The following is an 18690-nucleotide window of genomic DNA, read 5'->3' as shown; positions in this document are numbered from 1 at the left end:
ATTGGCATGTAAAAATTATATGAAATTCAATTTTCACTGTCCATGCACAAAATGTTATTAAAATATGGCCAGGTTAACTTGCATATTGTCTTTAGCTTCTCCCCCCCCTGCCACCCCCCCCCCCCCCCCCCGCCCAGGCCAAGGCATCAACGTGGCTGCAAAGCTGGAAATATTTACCATAGCTATTTCCTGAAAGGATTTGCTAAGCCCCACACTGATGCAAAATTCCATTCTTACCAACCAATCTTGTTCTTCCACAGAGCCGCCTCCTGTTCCTCATCCCTCCTCTGAGAGGCTGCATCTGGGCCCCTAGAACTTGAGACAAGCTCTGGTTCAATGGCACCTACATCCAGCGCCCTCTGCTGGCGTCCATAGGTATTGCATGTATGTGGTACACAGACATGCAGGCAAAAACACTCATACGCGTAAAATAAAAATAAATAAATCTTTAAAGCAATTTAAAACTCCAGAAGGGATTGGAAGAACACTGTTGCTTCCACACAGTTGGTGGACTTCCTTCCTCCCTATGAAACACCCTTCAGTCTATTTCCATGGGAGTCAAGTCTCCCTTGGCAGATTAGATGGACGCTCACTGCATACAAAATCTGCACTAGCATTAAGACTTATATTCAGCCTTCTACCTCGTACAAAACAAGCACTTGAGGAACGTACGAGGGAAGAAGAAATACATGTAAGGGAATTTCTATCCTCTTATAATAAATATTGAATCAACCAAAATATGCTGAATTTACCCGCTCACCGCTCCCAAGTATGACTATTTCTCTATCTGCAATAGCAATAACTGTGTTTGACAGACAACATCAAAATCTCCAAGGGCAAGTGTGTACTTTAGGAAATAGAGTAAACACCTCGCAGCGGTGAGTTCCTTCCCGTGGAACGCTGCTGAGGAAACGGGGTGAGGCTCCTCCATCTCATGTTAATCATTTATGAAATACTGTGGCTCACAGCTCCGCAATTGGAGTCATTTCAGGCAGTAAATATACATTTCCTGTCAAAACACATCAAACGGGAGAAGGCTTCAATTTATTTGAGAATGAGTTGTAACTAACTTCCAGATTGGCAATTTAGAGAACTCTCTGATGGTGTTTAATATACCCTTGACGGTTCTCTTTTCTTCCTTTTTATTTTTTACTTTTTATTTTAAGACCCTTTTTTTTTTCCCCCCGCCTGGTGCCAGGGATCAAACCCAGTCCTTGTGCATGCAGAGCGAGTGATCAACCACTGACCTACATCCTCAGACCTAGTTTCCTTCACTTCTCGCCTCCCCAGAAATGTCTCCAGGTCACTCCTGTGTTAAACCTCCCCTCCAATTTCAAACCCGCCCTACCCTTCCCTTTCCCAGGACTCCTACAGAACTACGGTCTGTGCCCGCATTTCCTGCCGAGGGGTAAGGAGCTCTCCTCGCTAGTTATTCTGCCACATCCCTCCATCCCACCGAAAGTAACAATGATCTAAGAAACGCAGGCATCTACACAAATGGTTTTTGCAAACACTAAGTCCCAAGATGGCGGGCCACGGCAAGCACCATTACCAGAGATTTATGACAGGGCCTCTGGCAGTCTCAATAGACCAAGGTTGGCCACCCACCCCAATACAGCAATTAAACAGACAGTAATGGTGACATAGAGGGGGCAGGAGATTTATTCAATAGAGCAGCCGCACTGGAAACGTTTGAATAAATAAAGGCATCCAGTGACCTCAAGCCCCTTCCTCAGGTACCACGTGAAGTTCAGGTTTAAACGGCATAGCAAGCGAGGGATGCGCGCGCACCTCAAGAAGCAGCAGGGATGAAGTGAGTGGCAGGAAGTTTGTGGGGGTCAGAGGTTAGGAAGGCAGGCGGCTAAGAGTCAGCGTCTTCTGGAGATGGGACGACTATGCTCAGCGCCACTGAGGCTGCTGGGACAAAATCAAGCATCTTGACAACGCCCTATGAAGGAGCTGCTGGCTCTGTCTCCCCAGCACCCGATTGCAGACACACTCACTCTGCCATGCCTGGCTTTTCATGTGTGTGCCAGGGATCCAAGCTCAGGTCTCCATGCATGTATAGCATTTTCCTGACTAAGCCGTTTCCTCAGCCCCATATGCCTAATTGTAAAGAATACGCCAAACTCCAGAATTATAAAACTCTGTTTAAAAGCAAATTTTCTCACAGACTTCCTTTAGTCACAGCTTTCACGTCACGAAGCAATGTATGTACTTTCAAGCCTAAGTTGTACAGAGGTGGAGATGACAGTGAGTGCCGGTAATCCCCTGGCACTTGGAAGGTAGGGGAGGAAGGTCAGTAGATCAAGGCCATTCTACACCCAAATAGGGAGTTCAAGGCCAGCCTGTGCTTCATGAGCCACTTTCTCAAGTTCATTAGTTAGTTAAGTTAAATAATATGTACCTATTGTCCCTAGTATGCCCTCAGCTTCCTTGGTCTGTTAAGCAAAGGCCTGCTCGCTTAGTCAGTTACAGAGGAGGGGTGGGGGCAGATAGCTTGTTATCCATCAAACTTATTTTTTTTTCAAGGGCAAGAAAACTGCACTGCCCCAAGGAGCTGTCTGAGGTGCTTAAGGTTAATGGCAGTGTTTACATAGCAATCAATTCACTTTACAAAGAACTGCTCACCCCATAGGACTGTACAGCAATTGACGAGGCCCCAGCCGGAGCAGGGCAGACAAGCGTCTCCAACTACGAGGGGCAGTGCCTGATAAATCCTAATGACACCATTTTATTTGCATTCCCTGGTTTATCTCCCTATTTACATTTAAAAAGTCCTGGGCCTTCTGCTCAGCAAATCAGATCATCCTTCCGTCTCTCCATAATATTTAGAAACAATTCTCAAATACGTTGGTGCTAGTAAAATGCAGTGGTTGTCCCTTGTGTATAATGCATGCCCCTTCCACCTGCACTTTCTGGTATAGTGGCCACCACAGACACAGCTGACAAAAGCTAAATTAACTAAACTTAAGTAAGAGTTAAAGTGCAGGCCCTTGTGAGGTCTCAGAAACCCTGAAGAAAGGCTGACTGGGGTGTCAACTAACATGTCAAAATGTAAGGGCAAAAATTGACGCTATATATATATAATGAATATTCTACAATTAATGCCGTGGTCTATGAGAAGTTGTCTTCCAGGTGATCCTACCCCTTCCTGCATTTGGCAGAGCGAATGATCGCGCTCTGCCATAAACTGGGCTTGCCAGCACTCTCCAGAAACTCCGCCGAAACAATTAGATACAATTAACGCCCAATGATTCTCTGAGATAAAACAACTTCCCTGGAGATTCAGCCTCCTGGACCCAACCTGCCTGAAGGTTGAGATTCCTGAGACTCACAACCCACACACACACACTCTTATGGTTTTTTTTTTCCTTACTTCCCTGTAACCCCAACCGCTAATTACATTTGTTCCCTATAAACCCTTTACCAGTATCACTCTCCTTTCCTGCTGCATCAAGAAGGATGGCGATGCGAAGCTCTGAGCCCATAATACAGGACCCTGCATATATTGCATCAGTATCAAGTCCTGGTGGTCTTTCTGGGGGGTCTCATGATCTGGGTAATCTCGACATAACAAAAGCAGATGCTGGCCAGCTTTCCCAGCATCCCTCAGTACCTGTGGGATCCTCCTAGCACTTCTCATCCCACTCACTCTAAACCTCTCACTCCAAGGGTTCCCTCAGCCTGGTCCCTATAACTCAGCCATTTTGGCTACTGGTCTCTTGGTCTCTTGGTCCAGGGCCCCTCATGCTCTCCCTCCCACCTCTCCCCTTTCATGGTCTGGTGTAGCCTGCTGGTTGCTCAGTAGGCACTTTACCAGCATGTTCACCCTGGACTCCTCCCTCTGCCTGCTTTCTCCCTTAGATCTACAATAAATATCTTCCCATACTTTAGGAATAGTCGTGTCCTCCTCCCTTTATTATATTTTTTTTTACTCAGTTCTAACTCACAATAGGCACTTTTTCAGAGCCCATAGGAAAAGTGGTTTAATGCTTATGATAGCAGACAGGGAGGATTTGGGTTTTTATGTATGTGTCTGCATGAATGTGTACACACATGTGTGCAGGTAAAGCATGTGTGAGTATGTGGAGGCAAAAAGACAACCTCAGGTGTCATTCCACAAACACACCATCCCCTTCCTTCCTTCCTTCCTTCCTTCCTTCCTTCCTTCCCTCCCTCCCTATCTCCCTCCTTCCTTCCTTCTTTCCATCCTTGCTTTTTAAGACAAGTTCTCTCACTTCTCTAGAACTCAGCAGTCTAGACCAGCTAACCAGTGATTTCTGGGTCTGCCTGTCTCTGACCAGCAGTAAGGATTCTAGCACAGTCTCCTCAATGAAGAAAGTTCAACTGGAGTATTCAAGAATATGTAAGAATAATCTAGAGAGGTGGCTCTCTTGGTAAAGTGTCGACTGAGCAAGCATGAGTTTGGGTTCCTTGGCATCCACTTAAAAACCCCAGATGTGGTCATGCATATCTGCCACCCTAAAGAACAGAGACACATTATCCGTAGAGCACAGTTTACAGCCAATTTGGCTAATCAGTGAGCCTTGATCTCTGTGTGTGGAAAGAAAAGGGGAAAGAATAGTAGAGGCCTCCTAGCATCGACCTATCCATTCTACACACGAATGCACTCGCCTACACACACACATACAGGCACACATAGACGTGCATGAAAAAAAATGCATAAGATTGTAGTTGGCAGATTTAACCTCTAACAGCAACAGCCTGGCCTCTTTGGGGGTGTACATAGCTTAATTCTAGGAGAAGTTACAATGCACTCACTCTAAAGAACACTCTGTCATGAGGCTCCAGAAAACCCTTGACACATGAGTAGAAAGGGACCTGTAAGGATGAGGGACATCACTCGATAAATGCTACATCTCAAATAACATCATGCAGGAACTTGTTCACAAAAGGTCTCCTGGCACCCTCCTCCCTAAAACAAAAGGAAGGTCTCAGTGTACGTCTAAAAAGAACAAGTGAATAAAGTGTACATTAGTGAAACATAAGACGGCCATTAAAAGTCCTGAGGAGGCTTCATATGTGTGTCAGTGTAAACAGATCTCAAAAACAGTGAGTGAAATACGTGTGAAACCAAATACCTGATGTGATACCATTTTACATGAAAAGGTTCACCTACAAGGTTAGCTAATGAATGGGAAGGAAAGATTCATGCATTTTATCATGAAAGTGTAATGATGAATGTGCTTCCTAATTCCTTTGACAATGGCAAATCAGCTTCACGTGGGCCGAGAGACCCACCCAGGTCTCCTGCCGCATTCTCCCTCCTGAGGCCCAGTGTCACTTGAGTTATAGTGTATACTAAATATTTCCTGGGGCTGGCGAGATAGCCTGAGTTCAGTCCCCAGCATAGTGACACTCACTGTATCGACAGCACTTGGGCATCAGAGACAGGAGGACCCCTTGGGCTTGCCAGCCAGCCAGCCTAGCCTACCTGGAGAGCTCCAGGCCAGCAAGAAACCATCCCTCCCCACCCCTGTCTCAAAATCAGAGAGTGACTGGTGTCCGAGGAACAACATCCAGGGTTGTCATCTGACCTCACACCTGCACACATGCAAGAACGTGCATGTGTCCCCTTGTGCAGGAGAGAACTCAAGGTCGCCAGTGTTTGCAGATGAAGAGAGACGTACCATGGAGAGAGTGACAAGCAATGGCTATGTTTTCTCTCAGGCTCCTTTGACTTCCACTTTTTTTTTTTCAACTTTCATGTGACCAGTGGGAGAGGGGGTGCTCCTGCAGAGTCACTGTGGTCCTGCAGTGTGGCAGGTGCCTTCACTGCTGTCACAGTGCTGCTTGAACAGCTGTGACAGTGTAAACCAGCTGCCCCCAACCATGATATTTTAAAGTGTATATCTGTTTTTATTAAAGAATGTTAAAAACAAATCAAAAACCTAGACGCTTTGATGCTTCTATTTCTCAGTCTCCCATGGACGCTGTGCCCAGTTCTGTCCCTTCTGCCACTGAACTTGGAGCAAGGTGTATCATCTCCTGACTGCCTAGGTCTGAGTGCTTGGAGATGACATAGGCCCAAAGGGCAGGCAGCCATGGGAAAAGGCAAGCACAACTGACAGTGGGGTGGAAACAGCCAAGGGGAAACCTCCCAGGCCAAGGGGACAACCCTAACTGACGGGTCCTAAGGACATGCCTAACACTGATCAAGTCACACAGAGCACAACTGTGAGAGAACACACTAGCTACGGAACTAAAGCCCAGCTCTGCCGAGCAGGGAGAGCTGATGACAGCCCTGGCCCGTAAGCCTGGTGGTGCAAATTCTAACCTTCCTGCCAACACCCTGAGGCTTCTATAACTTAGACTCCCCCAGAAAGAGTGAGAGAGGGAGTCCCTCACCAATCCCCATTTCTAAATGAGTAAATATAGCTGCATGTGTTGGCACACACCTCGGATCCCAGCCCTGTGAGGTGCAGGCAGAAGAAAGACAGGAGTCCAAGGTCATCCTCAACTACATTTTTTTTCCATATTCATGAGAGGCTTCCATTTGCAAACTTCTGGTTTGTTGGTTGGTTTGTTTGTTTTTTAAACAATATGAGCCAAAGTAAAACCGGACCCAAAGCTTTTCACTTTAGCAAACACAGAAGGTAACTGATTCCCCCAAGTGGCAGGAGAAAGCAACAGACCCGCGCAGAGACTTTCTACAGCCCTTCCTGTCCCATAACTCTATCGACAGCTCCGTCTCCCGGCCCTGCCCAGCAATTCTGTTATTCTCAGAACGGATGAAATCTTAAATCCACATCAGCTCTTGACATCTGCGGAGTTTTAATGACACAGAACAAAGCAAAATTCCCAGACGCCCCCTGCTGGTAGGAGTGTAATTTAAATCAGATCTAAAGTGTACGGGAGTGTAGCGGAATCAGAACGAAAAGTCTAGCACGTGTGCTTCCCCATCAATAAAGACATCAACAAAGTTGACAGAAGCTGGGCAACCGTGTGCCACTAAACCACTTCCACAGTCACTTAAATGACCGTCTAACCGTTTGAAAGCCTTCAACTACAGCAAGCACATCCTGTGCTCTAAAAGAAACTGAGGGACACTCTCAAAATCAGTTCCTCACATGGGACACCAGTTCCACTCACATTAATGTATGCCTTGGGTTCGGTAATTTGAATCAATCCTTCAGAGTCATACTATTTAGACAAGCTTAGCAATGGATTACAAAATTGACCAACTCCCATGCTAATCAAAATGGCCACGTTTTACGGAACTCAAATGTTTCACCTCTGAAGCTATACAGCTCAGAGTCTGGCCCCCATGGAAATCTGTGAGACATACACACTTACAGGATTCACCATAGATGCGCTAGATCCCATGCTCTGGGGATAAAGATTTGGTTCAGCAAGCCCTCCAGGGGCAGCGTGATTTACCAAGAGTAGACACATTGGCACTTGCCTGTAATCCAAGAGCTCGGGAAGGTGAGGCAGCAGTATCTTGAACTGGAGACCAAACAGGGTTACATAGGAACATAGGGGTTACGTTAAGAGACCCTGGCTCCTGAGCTGGAGAGACAGATGGCTCAGTCGGTAAAACAGAAGTGTAATCCCAACAGCCGAGTAGAAGCCAGGCAATCCCAGTGGCAATTCCAGTGTTAGAAAGGCCGACACAGGAGAAATTTTGGGACTTGCTGACCAGCCAGTCTAGGTGAAGCTACAAGCTTCAGGTCCAGTGAGAAACACCATCTCAAAAACTGAGGCAGGCAGCACTTGAGAGAGATATTAATGTCAACCTATGCACATGTGGGCATGTGCGGCAGGGATGGGGCGGGAGGAGAAAGAGAGACAGAGAGAGAGAGACAGAGACAGAGAATGTGTGACAGGCAGGCAGGCAGACTGACTGACTGACACTGGCTTTAAAAACAATAAAACAGTGAGGCAATAACACTGTAGTTGGAAGCAAGTACACAACAGAAGACCAATAATATTAATATAAAATAGATTTGAAAACTCCAGACTTCACATTTTGTAAAATGCCATTAGTCTAAGCCTATTTCATCCCCACTCCCTCTAAGTAAATGAAGACCGTGAAACTCGTACAGGGATGTCGTCAACGGCTTGTAAGTTCATGTCTATTTATGCTGTGGCTCAGAAATATTTGCACATCAAACCAGAGTCTGAGTTTACACTGGGGATCCTGGGTCTTTTGTAAGTGTGGAGAGAGTAAATTCAGAATCAGAATGTCTTGAAGAAACAGTTTTCTAGGAATGCTGCCAGTCCCTTTTCTCAGGGTGACCTTAACTTTCCGATTGAGGAATCTTCCCCTCTCCTGATTAATACTTCAAGGGGTGATTAGTGGGCTTTGTTCATGGAGACACAGGGACACATTGACTTGTGGCCCTCCCTTCTCGAGAGCTCTCAGAGTTGCTACTTTTTAGCACAGGGGTCCTGTGTGGACAGAGGAGTTACCAGGTGCTCCCTGATCCCGACTCCCCCACAAGAAATGTGGAACCCATGTGTTCCGATCTTCGCCATCCTCCTCCTTAACGACACTGAGAGCTTACAAATAAACCTCACATACTGGATGCAGGATTCCATGGGACCCTCCCTGCCCCCCACCCCCATCCCCCCACCCTCCACTCCTCTTTGTTCAGATAAAGGCTTATTTCTGAATCTTTAGAATCAAATTAGGACATTGCCAGACACCTATTTGGGCAAACGTTAATTTCAAGTGTATTTAAATAACTTTGCCTCTTGCTTTTCCTCATCTCATCAAGCAGAGATGCCTCCACTGTGTAATCACAATAATGAATAAACATGGGGTGCTAACAAAGAGCTCCAACACCGCCAAACTGATCAATTGTTAATTCTACCAAGTGACAGAACATGCCTTTCTCAGCAGCGACTCCAGCAAGCCATGATTGTGGTGGGAAAGATGCCCATACCCTCTGCCCGGTGCCTCTGGGAAGCAAGCCCGCAAGCATCCCTGAGACCCCACCTTGGACCCATGTGGATGATTTCCTCTTCCAACCCACCGCTCCCTGCCACCCCTGAGAGGCAGAAATTGTTGTGTCATTTACAAAGTCATGGGCTACGTGATTATTAATTGGCAGAAGACTGGAAGCAGCTATTAACAAACTAAACAGACACGGAGTATATCCAGCAGTGGGCCCTTATTATCTGGGTAAAATGACAATTTCATAATAAGCCTTTGGCCTGGAGGATCTAAATCACCATGAAATGCTTTTGTGTGTCGGGGTGAGGACAGTCGATCCGCATCCTGGAGACAACACATTCATTAGTTGTCTCTCCCCACCCAGGCCTAAGCCCTGCACCAGAGGAGTCAGGGTAGCCTTTTGTTCATGCAAAGAACAAACGACCACAGGCCGCTGGGGAGCCTTCATCCCTGCATGACTTTCTTCCCTCTTGCGGGGAGGATGCTGATGATGGTGCCTGCTGTATAGGGCTCTGAGAAGCTGGGCGTGGTGGTGCAGGCCTATAATCCCAGTGCTCAGGAGGCAGAGACAGGCGGATCAATGTAAGTTCAAGGCCAGCCTGGTCTACAAAGATTCCAGGACACCCAAGGCTACACAGAGAAACCCTGTCTTGAAAAAGGAAAAAAAAGTGGGGGGGGTGGGGGTGGGCATATAGAACTCTGAGGACTAAATGGCTAGTGCAAAATGGCACAGCCACTACAAATAGTAGCATGTGATCTCTGGGAAATTCCGTCAGCTCCAAAAGCTCTGCTGCAGATATGTAACAGAAAGAACTGAAACCAGGACTAGAATAACTATTGCGTTCATAACAACATGTTGCTTACACACATGTTTTTTTTTTTTTGGGAGGGGGAAGGAAATTTGAAGTTGAGTGGGTGGGGAAACGGAGAGAATCTGAGAGGAAGTGAGGTAGGGGAAAGAACATAATCAAAATATATTGTATGAAAATAACTAAGAAAAAAAGAAAAAAATTTAAAAATATTTATACCTACCAATTAAGCACAGTTTAATCACTGCACTGTCCATCTGATAGATGTGATTTTTATCTTACTAAGAACTATAATATATAAATATATGCTAGAAAGAAATAAAAATAAACAGACTATACAGTGAAAAAAAAAAAAGATGGGGCTAAAGTTAAACGTCTATTGACAACCCAAGAGGAGACAAACCCTAAAAGGGAACAGAATTCTGGTGCCTGCTACAACTTGGATGAACTTTGAAGGCACTGTGCTAAATGAAATAAGCCAGCCACAAGAAGACAAATAGTGTATGGCCCCACTTACTGAAGGTGCCTAGAGGAGTGGAATTCAGGGACATCACATTAGAAAGGTGAATCCCAGCAGTCATGGCAGAGGGTAAGGAGTTAAGGCTTAATGGCTATGCTTCAGTTTTATACAAAGAAGAGAAAGCCATGAATAGAAAGAAGTAAGGACACTCCAACACAGTGAATATACTTAATGCTGTTGAAATATAGCCTTGAGAATGGTTAAAATGGTCGATTTTGTTATTTCTGTTTTTTAATGCCCCTCAAAATAGCATATTACAAGACAACTCCAATATTAGCAATTGTTGCTGCTATTATTTGTTTTAAAAGCTCAGTCAGCAAATATTTGCCACTCATCCCCTAACCTATAGATAGTAAACCTAGACATGATGCTCCACACATGTAATCCTAACACTCAGGAAGCTGAGGCAGGTAGATTGCCATGAGCTGGACTTTGAGGCCAGCCTGGGCTACAGAGTGAGTTCCAGGCCAGCCTAGGCTACCTTGTGAGACCCTGTTCTCAAATAACTCATGAAAAAAAGACATTTGACTTGCTCCGTGCAGTCTAGTACCAAAATATTTCCATAAGGTCCTAGGGACAGAGACTCCATGTTCTTCAGACACAGGACCTAGTAGCTCCTGAGCTAGAACTGACCTGAATGCCTCCTCCCTGAGGAAAGCTTTCATGATACCAGAAAGCACCATGCACCCTTCCAAAGGAGAGAAGCAACCAAAAGTCCTACCCAGCCATGGTACCTATAAACCACTCAACAACCAGCATGGCATGATAACCCTAAGAGTGCGACAGTGGCACACACACCTTGGTGGTAACCAAAATCTCTTTAATGGGACATGTTCAATAGGAGGGACATCATGCCTGGCACTGAAAATCTAGTATCCAACCACCCAGCACTAGCGAAGTCATGGATCTTAGAGAAGAACCTACAATTACCACTTTACTAAGGCAGCATAATCCCCAACTGCATTCTAAGTAGCTGTGCTCAGAGTCACAGGAAAGTGTAGTCCTCCCCCCTCCACAAGGAAAGACCAGTACAGAAAGCCACAGCCAATCAAAATGCAGAGATGTGGAGCCCAGTGCCAATAGCAAAACCAACAAAGCATCCGATACCTAAGGCTTAGGGGTTATTGCAGAAGAAGGGACAGAAGGGTCATAAAATCCAGAGGATCAGGAAGGCCGATGTGAGACTGTGTCACCTAGCAATGCCAAAAGCTTAGCTACATCCATAAAGGGTCACCAACATGACTGCATAACTATGAGCCGACCAAGGACAACAACAGACATACCAAAGTGGACAGGAGAAATACCATGAGGGCCCCCAATCTCTTCGTAAACCACAGGCAACCAAAGGATGCCGAGATAAGGAGAAGAAATCATCCCCAAGAAAGAGCACATGAATTTGTTATTCAAAACCAAATGGTCAGCCCTGAAAACATACATACGAGTAACATTACACAGACTGAGCAGGCTATATTTGGAAATATATATTATATATATGTATATGCATATAACAAAAATTAATAACAAAAGAGGTCATGAATTTGAAGGCAATTTGGGGGACTACATGGGAGAATTTGGCGGGAGGAAATGGTAGAGAGAAGTTATGTAATTATATTATAATCTAAAAAATAAGAGAAGGGGGTGGGGAGAATCCACCCTGCCCTTCCCACTTCTGCTGGCAGGGACTACTGATCCTTGCTGGGGAGTGTCACAGTGTTAGCCAGTGAGTTTCCTAAATCTCCTCAGCAGCATATTAATGCCTAAGTTTTGAGGTGGGGGAGAATTCAGCACATAAGAAAGATGAGATTGGTACCAAGGGGCACATGCAGAGGCATCTTCCAGCTTGCTTAATGCAGCTCCGCGCTCCTGACAGACCCTATGGTCTACAAAGAGCAGGACAGAATTTGAAAAAGGTGTGAGTTTGGTATCTTGGGAGGATCCGACCCATAGTAGCTAATTTTATGGCTATTTTGATTTGTGTGTTCATGAGTGTGTGTGTGTGTGTGTGTGTGTGTGTGTGTGAGAGAGAGAGAGAGAGAGAGAGAGAGACAGAGAGAGAGAGAGAGAGAGAGAGACAGAGAGAGAGACAGAGAGACAGAGAGACAGAGAGAGACAGAGAGACAGAGACAGAGACAGAGACAGACAGAGACAGACAGACAGAGAGACAGAGAGACAGAGAGACAGAGACAGAGAGACAGAGAGAGACAGAGAGAGAAAGAGGAGTTTGCAGGTACTAAGAAAAAATTAATCCAAAAATATAGATGAAGAAGGCCCTGTGTGTGCTGCAAGGCTTGCTGCATAATCAGCTCTGAAAGCACAGAGAAGGCAGCAGATGCTTGCATTACAGTCCACAGGCCATAGGAAGAGCTGCCAACTGTTTTAAACAGCAGTGAAGATTATGTACGCCGTGCCCCATCCATGATGTCTTGCCCCTACTGATACATGCAGAAAAGAATGCACCCCAATAATCTTTTATTCAGATTCTGTTAAACATCTCATTGTACAAGATACAGCATTCAGGATGTTTAAAATCTTAAACTGAACATCAGTTAAAGACTTGTTCTCATACCAACTCACAAAAACTTGATTTCTCCAGCAAACATAAACTACTGCAAGTCAGGCATAATGGCACACACCTGTAATCTCAGCGTTCAGGAAACTGAGGCAGGAAAAATGCTGTGAGTTTCAAGCCAGCCCAACTTGTATAGTGAGTTATTGAAAGCCTGGGCTATATACTGTGAAACCCTTCTTTGAAAAGCCAAAAGTGGAGTAGGCAGTGATAGAATGCTTGCCTAGCATGCACAAGGTCCTAGGTTTGAATTCCTAGCCCCATTCTACCTAAAAGAAACCCAAAACTCAAATAATAATAATGATACATTAGGAAAAACTTCAAAACTCCTTTTAATTTGTGCACCGGACACCTGACTATGAAGAATAGCACACAGCCATGAAACAAGAATAATACTCCCTCAGCTGATTTGCCGAGGCTCCTCAAACAGACCCAAAGCATCTCTGGGCCTTATGGGACTGCCACTGCATGAGGAGGTCCCAAAGTCAAAGCTCCCCTTGCAGACCACATGATGTGGCCTTTCTTCCACAGCTATGACATCACCAGGGTCTCTCCAATGGGCACTGCTTAATAAACAAAGTAGAGAAGGTGGTGAGGACTCCTCTTATCAAAGTAGCCAAGTCTCAACAGCGGCATGTGGATCAAAGTGGAAGGAGGTAAAAGGAAAGAGATTGATCAAAATGTGAAAAGGTGCCGTGTCTGGGTAGCAGAGCAACACGGGCGTTTTAACCCTCCCCTCTGTATTCACCTGCAGCCTTTAAATTTTCTACCCCAAGCATGCATCGTCTTTGTAATATAAGGAGAGGATAAAAATATATACATAATAAAATCCATGGGTGGCCAAAACCAAAATCTTGCCTTGGCAGAAAAGAGTCCTGGGATCCCCTTAAGAACAGTGGGAAACCCCACCACTAGCTGAGGAGCTATTGGTAGCTGGTGGCTGCCGCAGGAGGGAGCATCCATTTTCTTCAGGAATGTGACCATGGTAGGTTGTCTGCGCCCCACTGGATGGCCTACATACATAGGTGCAGCACTAACTGGACTCAGGGAGTTAAAAGAAAAGACATGAAGCTGGGAGGGAGGTCTGGTAGAAGTAGATGGTGGGGAGTGCTTAGAGCAGGAGGAAGTCTGGATACAGCTGATGAAAAATACACTGACTACATGAATGACACTCTCATACCTCTAAGCTCAGCGCTGGGAGGCAGAGGCAGAGGCAGGGAGGTGTCTATGAGTTTGAGACCAGCCTGGTCTACAGAATGAATTCCAGGCCAGCCAGGGCTGTGTACAATGAGACCCTTTCTACAATTAGTTAATGTACAAGTCTGTGATTTGAAGCCCAGTGAATCACAGGCAAGCAACTATGCTGTATAAAGGAAACTTAGATTTTTTTTTTCAGGCAAAGGAAGACATAAAAATGAGCAAACAAGACTGAAACTTCAAAGAACACTTAAGGATGTATAGTACAAATGAGAAAGGGAGGAATCCAAGCAGATGCAATTGGCCATTAAAGCAGTAATAATAATAACTCTCGCTCTAACAGTTCCACCTTGAGGTTTCTTACATAATTTTTATTGTATTTAATTTTTGTGCATGTGTGTGAGTGTTGTGCGTGCGTGTGAACATGTATGTACATGTATGGGTTGTGTGTGTGCATGTGTGTGCATATGTGCATGCACACATGTGTGCATGTGCATGTGAACATGTGTGTGGGGGGGGGTCAGAAGAGAGCTTGCAAGGGTCAGTTCTCTCCTTCTACTGTGTGGGTTCACAGAGATCAAATTCATGTTGCCAGGCTTGGCAGCAGGCACACTTACCAAATGAGCCACCTTGTCAGCTGCCCACCTTCAGATCATTAAAGTATTGCAGACATTGGCAAGGGTTTTGTAGTTTATCCATATTGTGTCCAGTGCCACTTTTTTATTCCACAACAACAAAGTCCAATGTTCTCTCCCTTACTTCGTTATTTTTAAACCGTTATACTTTTCTAGGCAGGATACTTTGTTTGTGCATGCTTAACAGCACCCAATTTCCAAAAAGAGGGAGCCATCTGCCTGTGACTCCATGACCTGTTGAGCACCAGCATCTCCTTTGTGCTTGTCATGTTGTCATTTTGGTAACAAGTACTCCTGGATAGCCGGAATTAAATTCATCTGCGTTCACACTAGCGACCTACTACTGTTTAGATCTTGACATCTTACCAAAGCAATGTCCCAGCAACTGGAGGCAAGCCAGTGAAAGAAACCCAGAAAGCCCTCCTCTGCTGAGACAGCCAAGAGACGGTTCCTGCCATGTCACTGACACTACTCACTAGCTCCGACATCAAGCTGAGAATTGAGTCCCCAGGACCCCATCCCAGTTCCCTGCACACATACCACAGTGGAATCAAGTCACAACACCTCCTCCCTCTGAAGGCAGAACTCAGGGGTACTTTCCAGATTTGCAGTTAGAGCCTCTGCATTTTTTTTTCTTTCTTAAAAACAAGAATGCATCATTAGGTTCCTATTTGAATAAAAAGTGGGAGGAAAGCACCCCCTTTGGACAGGCTTGGTAGAGGAAAGTGGACTGAACTTAAATGTCACCCATAAAGCTGCAAGTTATTTTTATTTTTGCACAAATACCCAATAGATGGGAGACAGAGTCAGTGGTGCCTTGGGAGAAGTGGTTGTGCTGCAGAGTGAGACTTGAGTAGGCTGTTAGAAATGCAGTCCCATGGGACAATTCTCCAAGTCTGAAGCAGTTAGGGGTCTGACTCTGGCTCTTTCAAACAACGTTTTCAAATCAAATAGTTATGAAGTGATGGAGGTGGTTAAGACTGCTTCCCCAAACCCATGGCTCACAGCTTTGCCTGTCCCCAATTGAGTCAACTTCAACGAGGCTAAATTATACGGAATGGTCGCCTTGAAGTTATCTTGTGATCTTGGATGACCTAGGGCCAATGATGCAAACCCACGTACACGAACTCACCACTCAGTTGCTGCAGTATGGAGGGCAAACCGTACAGAAAGCTAGTCCATTTACTACGATGCTTCCTCATCCTTGCAAGAAAACAGAACCACAGATGGGCTGACAACTCCCAAAGAGAAAGGATAGATAAAAAGGAAAATATACTTATGCAAGTTCTAATGAGACTATAAAACTGCATTCGGAGAAATTTTTTTAAGGCTAAGCCTCGTAACATAGAAATCCCCCTAAAGTCCACAGCCAGGTAACTAACTTAGAGCTAGAAAGTGACAAAAAAGACTCCATCCCCTTACCACAGGATTGTAAAAGCCCTACTCAGTATGATAAGGTGTTTTTTGTCAATGCAAGCTCAAATCAGACAGAGGATTGGCTGATGATGACATCATACTCATGGGTTAATCCCCAGTGAATACAGTTTTAATATCATATGCATCAATATATCATTTACATAACAAAGTATTATAATAAGTGTTAACAGCAAACGAGAGGTACAGATAAAAAACAGCTATTAACAAAGGTTCCGTGACACAGAAAAGGAGGTGAGTGGGGCCACAAAGCAATGATCTGTTCTTTCTTCCTGACTAGAACTAGGTCACCAAACAATAAACACCTCTAAAAAAGATCACAAAATGAATATTGAAATCTAAGTGACCTAGAACAGTCTAGTACTAGAAATATCAGAGGCTGCCTCCAATAAAGAACATTCAGTGTCAGAGAGATATTCATGGGTGTACTTTGCAGTGGGGTGAGATAATAAAGCCATTCACACAGTAGCTAAGCTGCTGTTCTGGAGAACTTTGCTCCCGCTAATAGGGAAAACAAGCCAATCAGATCATGACCTAAGTCCTCCAACATGTTGTGATGTGTCAAAGGGTAGTTAGTGCTGAGGGAAGAGAGGCAAGACTAGAAAGGCAGAACAGTAAGAGGGGGACTTAGGGAGAAAACCTTGAAACACAGCTCTGATCAAGCTATTGGAGCAAACTATTGATGGAGAAACACCACACCTAGAAAGGTCTGTGCACACAACGAGTGATGGCAACTCACTGTCATTTGGGGGGTGGGGGAATAAGTCACCATTAGTTGGAGACCCTCTGGAAAGTGCTCTCAGCATCTTAATAAGATCTGTATTTCCAACCCAAAGGCTTGCATCCTGCTTTGTGACTCTCAAGTTAGCAGAAATGGTCCTCGGCCAAGAATCGGTTGAAGAATTCTTCGGATCAAATCAAGCGTCTGTTCCTAAACCACCAATCCTAACTCCCAATCCTAAATCATATTGTTTGTTTGTTTGCTTGTTTGTTTGTTTTTCTAGCCAGGATGTTTCGAGAAAGCTTAGTCGCTGGTGTGCACAGGTTTGGGAGACTGAGTCAGCAGATGGGCTATCCCTCTATCAAGGATCTTACAGGAAACACCAGTCTAAGGCTTCGACGGAAATTCCCCTGCTCCCACTACTGCGGCCACCAAGCTGGGGATTTTTGCCTGTCACATCATATTAACTTTGCTTCTCTCCGAGGGAAGGCCATTAAAAAGTTAAAAGCAAAAAGAGTCCGGGATCAGTCCGCTTCACCAAAGGGGATCCTTCCATCCGGGTGGGGATGGACACATGGCTGTTGAGTCTGTGAACTTGTACATGTACAGTTTGCTCGATGACTCATAGCGCAAACTAAGCTTTCTCAGCAGGGCATGTGGAGCTCTCAGAGTTCAAGAGAAAAACACACTAGCACACCAGCAGGATGCTTGTGGCTTGGGCCGCCCTCGGGTGCAGGCTATCAAGCTTTCTATTTCCAATTCCCCAAGGACACGTTTGGGTTAAAGCCTGCTCTGAGAGGCAACTGGCCACGCAAGTGAAGCAAGCAGGGGAAAAACAGGCAGGCACTCCTTCGGTGGACAAAGGCAAGATGCTTGATTAGAACCACTAGGGGTTCCCAGCCCGGTAATCAGGGGTCCCGGAACCAGCCCACCTGCTTCCTCCTATTAACTCTTGTAAGTACCTCAGCTCAGAATCAAAAGCAAGAGACCTTGAGGCCAGCGTGGCCCTACAGAACCCCAGCTCATGGAGTGTTAGCCCTGCCACTGCTCACTCCAGTTCATCAAGTGGCTGCTGCCTCAGCACCCGAGTCTCTGAACCGCAGACATGAACTCCTAAATGGGATGCTGCCCGCCATCCCAACCCCTAGCCCCTCGCGGCACACATCCCTACTTCTCAGAGTCTCTTCCAACTTTGAGATGCACGTGGCTGACTCAAGTACTTCCCCCTGCTCTCCTCTAAAAGCCAGAGTGACCAGGGCTGCTCCGAGCCAAGGCAAACTGATACTAGCCAAAAGGGACACTGCTGCTACAACCCCTTCTCCCGCCAGCTCTTCCCCAGAGCCCACTCTTACTGGACTAGAAAGGGCAGCCAAGTCCGATCCGAAAATCCAAAGCGAAACACCGATTGCAGCACTGAAGCCAAAGGACGCTCAGCTGGCCGCTCGCTCACAACGGTCCCTGGAATGGCCCATCACGTCTCAGCCTGGCCAAAAGCGGGGAAAGTTCCGGTGCTGCCGCAAAGAGAAAGCAAAGCTACAGTGGGAAGCGCTGTGTCTTAAAGGAGAGAGATTGTCCCAGCCAGCTCCCGGAGGCTGCAGACAGCTGTGCGCGCCCAGCAGGTGCGCCCCGTCCAGGGATGCTCCAGGGTAGCTGTGCAGAAACCAGCCCGGAGCTAGCTGACCAGGAGGAGCCCGGCCACCGAGGACTGCGCTGATTGGCCAAGTCTTCAGATTGCCGGCGCCCTTGTCAAACCCCGCAGTCCACGTGGGTCTGTCCTCTGCGCCCTGCGCCTCCCCACCCTACTGCTGAGTGCTCCGCTCCCGAGCGCCTCGCTGTGGCCGCTACTCCGCAGGTGCCGGAGGAAAGGTGCTGATTCTTCTCA

At 46.0% G+C, this 18690-nt stretch overlaps 1 protein-coding gene across 2 annotated transcripts in view; it reads right to left on the bottom strand.

Annotated features, from left to right (window-relative positions):
• The window catches only part of TAFA4 (TAFA chemokine like family member 4), a 179947-nt gene extending 161480 nt beyond the window's left edge, over nucleotides 1-18467 (bottom strand). For both annotated transcript variants that reach the window (XM_084764924.1, XM_084764926.1), the window contains exon 1: nucleotides 18161-18467. The gene's annotated coding sequence lies outside the window, so the exon portion shown is untranslated. The remainder of the gene's footprint in view (nucleotides 1-18160) is intronic.
• Between the last annotated feature and the right edge of the window lie 223 nt (nucleotides 18468-18690).

Source organism: Acomys minous (genome assembly GCF_964271855.1).
Source record: "Acomys minous genome assembly, chromosome: 17".
In the NCBI taxonomy this organism is placed as follows: Eukaryota; Metazoa; Chordata; class Mammalia; order Rodentia; family Muridae; genus Acomys; species Acomys minous.
Note: the sequence above shows the minus strand (reverse complement) of the source record. Positions and strands in the feature narration are given on the sequence as shown.